This window comes from Hylobates moloch, unplaced genomic scaffold (assembly GCF_009828535.3).
Source record: "Hylobates moloch isolate HMO894 unplaced genomic scaffold, HMol_V3 SCAFFOLD_16, whole genome shotgun sequence".
Lineage (NCBI taxonomy): Eukaryota > Metazoa > Chordata > Mammalia > Primates > Hylobatidae > Hylobates > Hylobates moloch.
This window is the reverse complement of record NW_026652291.1, coordinates 68,372,210-68,378,075: the sequence shown is the minus strand read 5'-3', so window position 1 is coordinate 68,378,075 and position 5,866 is coordinate 68,372,210. Positions and strand designations below refer to the sequence as shown.

Below are 5,866 nucleotides of genomic sequence, written 5' to 3'. Positions count from 1 at the left end.
AAGGAGAACTCAAACACTGGGCACAGTGGCTCACATCTGTAATCTTAGTGCTTTGGGAGGCCGAGGTGGGAGGATTGCTTGAGGCCAGGAGGTCAAGATGAGCCTGCGTAACATAGCAAACCTTATCTCTAGAAAATATTTTTAAACTATTAGCCAGATGCAGTGGCACACACCTGTAGTCCTAGCTACTAGGGAGGCTGAGGTGGGAGGATCGCTTTAGCCCAGGAGTAGAGGTTGCAGTGAGCTAAAATTGTGCCACTGCACTCCAGCTCGAATCTTTTGTAATTAAGAATTCCTAGTAATCTATATAGATACTCCCTACATAAAGAGATGGATTTTAACTTCTCACCCCTTGAGTATGAGCTGTTTACTGATCTGCTTCCAAAGAGTAAAGTATGAGAGGAGGTATAAATTTATAAAGGAGAAACCTCACAAACACTACCTTAGCCAGGTGATCAAGGTCAACATCATCAGCAATCAGAGAGTTGACAGCATGTACTCTTCATATAATGTGTTAAAAATGGCACTTCACCTCTCCGATCTGCCTCCAAAGATCTATAATCTCTGTGTAATTATAGAGGTTATATATATATAGTATGTATGTATATTGAAAATAATCCAATTCCAATAGAGGGTTATTTTACAATATACCTGACCAGTGCTCCTCAAAATTGTTAAGGTCATTAAAAACAAGGGAAGTCTGAGAAACTGTCACAGCCTAAAGAAACATGATGACTATATGTAATGTTGTTACAGTAGGGTAGCTAGTCAGAAATGAACAGGGCAGAGGAGGGGCCTCCCCAACCAGGAATGTCAATCCACCATCAGGTGATGTGTCAGTTGTTGCATTGTAACACTAATAAATTAATAATAATAATAATTGGCTGCAGCCGGTGCCAGGGAAAGGCAGGCTCCCAATAGATAGAAAAAACCTGAAACTGGTTATCAGCAGCTGCCTGATAAAATCTCAAGGCTGGATGCAGTGGCTCACTCCTGTAATCTAAGCACTTTGGGAGGCCAAAGCGGGCAGATCATCTGAGGTCAGGAGTTGGAGACCAGCCTGGCCAACATGGCGAAACCCTGTCTCTACTAAAGATACAAAAATTAGCCAGGCGTGGTAGCATGTGCCTGTAGTCCCAGCTACTCAGGAGGCTGCGGGAGAATCGCTCGAATCCAGGAGACAAGAGCGAAACTCAAACTCAAAAAAAAAAAAAAAAAAGATCTCAGGAGTTGGGCAACTGGGTTCAGGCATGTGCACTAAAGAGGCACAGTGGCAGAGTTTAACTGGTACATGACCTTCTAGGAACATTTGACTGGTAAGGGAGGAACACCTCAGGTGAGCATGTGTACAACTCCAGTAAACACACTGTGCATGCGGCCCCTTCCAAGAGCTGGCAGGCCACTGCACATGTGTACAGCACACCCCAAGGAAAGAATCAGGGGAGAAGGGACACAAGACCCAGTAAGTATGCCAACATATAAAACCCTAAGTCAAAGTTCAAACCGTGCACTTGACTCTCTCAAGTTGCCCGCTTGGCCCTCTTCCAAGTGTACTTCCTTTCATTCCTGCCCTAAAACTTTTTAATAAACTTTCACTCCTGCTCTAAAACTTGCCTCGGTCTCTCACTATGCCCCTCGGTCAAATTCGTTCTTCTGAGGAGGTAAGAATTGAGGTTGCTGCAGACTTGTATGGATTTGCCACCACTAACAATGTGGCATCCTGGATGGGATCCAGAAAAAGGACTTTAGGGAAAAAACAGTGAAATCTGAATAAAGCATGAAATTAATTAAAGTATGGAATACTGGCTCCTTGGCTGTGACAAATGTACCATAGTAATTTGAGGTGTTAACAGTAGGGGAAACTAGGCAAGGAGTATATGAGAACTCTCTATTATCTTTCAATTTTTCTGTAAATCTAAACCTAACCCTATTCAAAAGTAAAAAGCTTAAAAAAAGAGACAGAGAGGGCAGGGCACAGGGGCTTATGCCTGTAATCCCAGCCCTTTGGGAGGCCAAGGCAGGCAGATCACTTGAAGCCAGGAGTTCAAGACTAGGCTGGCCAATATGGCAAAACCCCATCTCTATTAAAAATTAAAAAATAAGCTGGGCATGGTAGTGCACACCTGTTATCCCAGCTACTTGGGAGGCTGAGGCACAAGAATCACTAAAACCTAGAGGTGGAAGTTGCAGCAAGCCAAGATAGTGCCACTGCACTCCAGCCTGGGTGACAGAGCAAGACTCTGTCTCAAAAAAAAAAAAAAAAAAAAAGACAGTGAGAGAGAGAGAACTACACATTTATAATCAGGTAAAGAATGTTGAAATGAACTTCAAATGGATGCAAAACTGGCAAAACTAGGCAATATCCACAGGGTAATAATCAGTTTCATTACACTAAAGACAATTTTACATTTTTATAGATAGGAATGATTTGAAGATAGAAGTTTAATTCTATCTCTGCAGAGTTGTTAAGACAGCCTGGTCAAAGATAAGTAAACTCTGTAAGATAGCCCTATAGGACCAGGTAATTCTCTTTTTTATTTTTTTTTATTTTTTTATTTTTGAGAAGGAGTCTCGTTCTGTTGCCCAGGCCGGAGTGCAGTGGCGCGATCTTGGCTCACTGCAAGCTCCGCCTCCCAGGTTCACCCCATTCTCCTGCCTCAGCCTCCCGAGTAGCTGGGACTACAGGCACCCACCACCACGCCCGGCTAATTTTTTGTATTTTTAGTAGAGACGGGGGGGTTTCGCCGTCTTAGCCAGGATGGTCTCGATCTCCTGACCTCATGATTCGCCCACCTTGGCCTCCCAAAGTGCTGGGATTACAGGCGTGAGCCACCGCACCTGGCAGGACCAGGTAATTCTCAGAGGCTCCAGCATTCCATTACAATAATATCCACAAATCTCTTTTGCCCAATTCAAAATCTTTCACAATTTCTTTCTAAAAAGGATACAGGACCCAAATTACAAAAAGCCCTTAACACAGACTGGTCTGACTTGGCAAAAAGGCTAAAAGACATACACAAATATTCAAAAGGTCATAGAATGCATTGCTAAGTTATTACAATACTGTAAACTGAAAAATAACCCAAAGATCACCCTGGGAAACCTTCTACAGACTGCCAAAAATATACATCATTGCCTTAGAGTTAAAAGCACTTGTTTATGTTACCTAGGCAACACAATAGCAAATGGTGCAGTAATCAAATAAGAATTAAAAAAGCAAATTGAATAAAGTAACAATCAATATTAAGTTTCAATCTAAAATCCATCTCCTTCCTGGTTATACAAACTATTCATCTTAAATATAGAGTCAGCTATTAGGTGGAAACTATTATTTTTCCAGGCCTTATATTTTCATGTGGAGGGACTTCAACAGGACCGATACTCCTGGACTCAGTCTCTGCCTATGGTAAGAAACAGCTCTATGACAAAAATCTGTGATTGTAGGCCAGCCACGGTGGCTCATGCCTGTAATCCCAGCACTTTGGGAGTCCGAGGCAGCCAGATCACTTGAGCTCAGGAGATCGAGACCAGCCTGGGCAACATGGTAAAATTTCATCTCTACAAAAAATACAAAAATTCGCCAGGCATAGTAGCGCATGCCTGTAGTCCCAGCTACTAAGGAGGCTGAGTTGGGAGAATCTCTTGAGCCTGGGAGACAGAAGTTGCAGTGAGCTGAGATCACGCCACTGAACTCTAGCCTGGGCCACAGAGCGAGAACCTGTCTCAAAAAAAAAAGACTCTGAGGGAAGAAGAAACAAACAGATTTAAATAAGAGCCTGAAATCAAAAGTACAAGGGCAAATGCTTCAAACCACAACCGTGTATATATATACACACACACACACACACACACACATACATATACAAATAAAGTATATAAATATGTATTTATATATATGTATTTTTTAAGACAGAGTCTCCCTCGGTCACCCAGGCTGGAGTGCAGTGGTGTCATCTCAGCTCCCTGCACCCTTCGCCTCCCAGGCTCAAGAGATTCTCTTACCTCAGCCTCCCGAGTAGCTAGGACTACAGGTATGTGCCACCACACCCAGTAAATTGTTGTATTTTTAGTAGAGATGAGGTTTTGCTGTGTTGCCCAGGCTGGTCTCAAACTTTTGAGCTCAAGTGATCTGCCTGCCTTGGCCTCCCAAAGTGCTGGGATTACAGGTGTGAGCCACTGTGCCTGGTTAATTTTTGCATTTTTTGTAGAGATGGGGTTTCACCATGTTGCCCAGGCTGGTCTTGAATTCCTTGGTTCAAGTGGTCCACCCACCTTGGCCTCCCAAAGTGCTGGGATTACAAGCACGAGCCACCTCGCCTGGCCTTTCCTTGGAGTCTTAATGTATGTGGCAAGTGTCTTGAAGTCAGAATTCACATGGGCCTTTCACACCTCAGTTTCAGATGCCCTAGCGGAAGACTGACTGTCTCTCGGTGATTGTATTGGACACCCATAAAGTGAAATTTGCACAGGCCCAATCAGATTATCCTAAATATTCTCTAAGATTTTTGTGTGATGCGATAACAGACAGAAGCTTAATTTCACTTTTTTTTTTCTTTGAGACTGAGTCTTGCTTTGTTACCCACGCTGGAGTGCAGTGGCACAATCTCAGCTCACTGCAGCCTCCACCTCCCGAGTTCAAGCAATTCTCCTGCCTCAGCCTCCTGAGTAGCTGGGATTACAGGCACGTGCTACCATACCCAGCTAACTTTTGTATTTTTAGTAGAGACGGGGTTTCACCATGTTGGCCAGCTGGTCTCAAACTCCTGGCCTCAAGTGATCCATCCACCTCAGCCTCCCAAAGTGCTGGGATTACAGGTGTGAGCCACCATGCCTGGCCTCGCTTTTACAAATGTAGTTTTATTAGCATTATCTGTTCACCTCAATAGATAATTATCCCATATTCTTAAGCTAAAATAATTGCTCTTGAATACACAGTCCCCTTATGGGCTACAAGAATGTGATGACGAGACATTCTCTCTTTGCGGCATGTACTGTCAGAATGAAGACCATTCTCAGCAATCAGAGAGTCAACATTCCAGAAAATGTTGATATCACTCTGAAGAAACACAGTTACTGTGAAGGGCCCCAGAAGAACTCTGCAGAAGGACTTCAATCACACCAGTGTAGAACTCAGTCTCCTTGGAAAGAAAAGGAAGAGGCTCCAGGTTGACAATCGGTGGGGAGAGAAAGGAACTGGCTACCATTCACACTATTTGTAGTCATGTGCAGAACATGATCAAGGGTGCTACTGTGGGCTTCCTTTACAAGACGAAGTCTCTGTAAGCTCACTTCCTCATCAATATCGTATTCTGGGAGAACAGGTCTCTTGTTGAAATCCACAATTTCTTGGGTAAAAAATACATCCGCAGGGTTCGAATGAGGATAAATGTTGTTTGTTCAGTATCTCAAGCCCAGAAAGATGAATTAATCCTTGAAGGAAATGACATTGAGCTTGTTTCAAATTCAGTTGCTTTGATTCAGCAGGCCACAGCAGTTAAAATCAAAGACATCAGACAATTTTTGGATGGCATCTATGTCTCTGAAAAAGGAACAGTTCAGCAGGCTAATGAATAAGATCTAAGAGTTGCCCAGCTTCTGAAACAAGATGCCAGATGAATCCTAAAATTTGCTTGTGATTTTTTTTTTTTTAGACAGTCTTGCCCTGTCACGCAGGCTGGGGTGCAGTGGAACAATCACAGCTCACTGCAGCCTCAACTTCCTGGGCTCAAGCAACCCTCCCACCTCAGCCTCCCAAGTAGCTGGGACTACAGGCACGCACCAACATGCCTGGCTAATTTTTTTGTATTTTTTGTAGAGACGGGGTTTTGCTATGTTGCCCAGGCTTGTCTCAAACTCCTGGACTCAA

At 43.5% G+C, this 5,866-nt stretch overlaps 1 pseudogene; it reads left to right on the top strand.

The window, feature by feature from the left end:
• The first annotated feature begins 4,999 nt into the window (after positions 1-4,999).
• LOC116484745 (large ribosomal subunit protein uL6-like) lies at positions 5,000-5,574 on the top strand (annotated as a pseudogene).
• The last annotated feature ends 292 nt before the right edge of the window (positions 5,575-5,866 follow it).